The following is a 1435-nucleotide window of genomic DNA, read 5'->3' as shown; positions in this document are numbered from 1 at the left end:
CAGACACTGAACTTTCAATTCTTGTTCCCCAAAGTTCTGCTTTCCAGCGCTCAGCCTCTCCCAGGGGGGAAAGACTGACCCCACCCTCCAATTCTACTGCCACCACCCAGGTCCCTGCAGCCACTATCCTGTCTTCCAGGGCATCTGACTTTGCTCCTCACAATCCAGTCTCTATAGGAACTACAACCATCTTTTCAAATTCCATCAGATCTCAACACCTCCCTGCTTGCAATACTCTGATGGCGTCTAACTGTACTTGGGATAAAAGCCAAAGTCTTACAACCTACGAATCTTTTTTTTTTTTTTTTTTTTTTTTTTTTTCACCTGGAGACTCCTCAGGTCCTGGCTCCAAACCCTCTTCAGGGCACTGAGTACTCCCAGGATGACTGTGTCTGATTATTTGTTCATGCACTGGTCACCTGTCCTCCTCCTGCCTGAGAATGTCACCTCCAGGAGGGCAGGACTGTGTCTGCCTTCCCCGCTGAGGCTCCAGTCTGTGACAGCACAGTGCCCGGCACATGCAGGACTCACGGGTGCATGAATGAACCCATCCCGTACAAGTATTTACAAGGACCACTCACTGCACCCGGAAGCCATGAACCACACACTGGCACTGAACAGATGGCACTTTTGTTTATGCTTCAAAGTTCAGTTTTAAAGCCCAGGAAGCAAGGGCACCTATGGACACTTGCGTGGCACAGAGAGCAGCCATCACTTAGGGTCCAGCACCAGGAACGAGAGCTCAGTGATTGTAGCAGGGAGCTCAGAGCCAGAGCACTTGGGAACAAATCCTCAAGACAACTCTTACTTACCTCCAGCTCCCCTGCCAGTACACCCTGGGCCTCGATTTACCCAGCAGTTGGCCAGGCACACTTCCTTAAGATCTGAGTGACAGGAGACAAAATAATCAGCAGCTCTGGCAAAGTCAGATCCTCAGAGAAGGTGGTGCAAGCCACGTGTCTCATGATTCAGAAAACTCTTGATTTGTGGCCAACGGGCCCCCAGGGCCTTCCCATGAGCTACCTGACCACAGGTGGCAGGTACCAGCGCAGACAAGTCTGGGGCCAGGAGAGGGAGGGCATGAAAAGGACATCAAGGGGCCTTTGCTGAGGAGGGCGGTTGGGGTGGGGCAAAGAAAAGGAGGCTACAAGTGTGGGTTTGGGTTCCAAGTGGTTAATTCTGCAGGCTCACGTACACAGCCTTCCACGCAGGTGAGACACGTTGCCTGCAAACTGCGCCTTCCAGGAACACTGGCCAGGCAGCGGTGGGACGATGAGAAGGGCGGCCGGGTGGCCAGAGGTTGGCAGTGGAGTCAGGATGCGGGGAGCGGGGTGCAGGTGAGGGAGGACACGGGGCAGGGGACTCGGGAGGGCAGACGGGGCATGACAACCACGAGGGTGAGCAACAGGATGGGCGTCGCGGGCACCTGTGGCGG

Source organism: Fukomys damarensis, unplaced genomic scaffold, assembly GCF_012274545.1.
Source record: "Fukomys damarensis isolate Sample0158 unplaced genomic scaffold, DMR_v1.0_HiC HiC_scaffold_23, whole genome shotgun sequence".
NCBI classification, from domain to species: domain Eukaryota; kingdom Metazoa; phylum Chordata; class Mammalia; order Rodentia; family Bathyergidae; genus Fukomys; species Fukomys damarensis.
Note: the sequence above shows the minus strand (reverse complement) of the source record.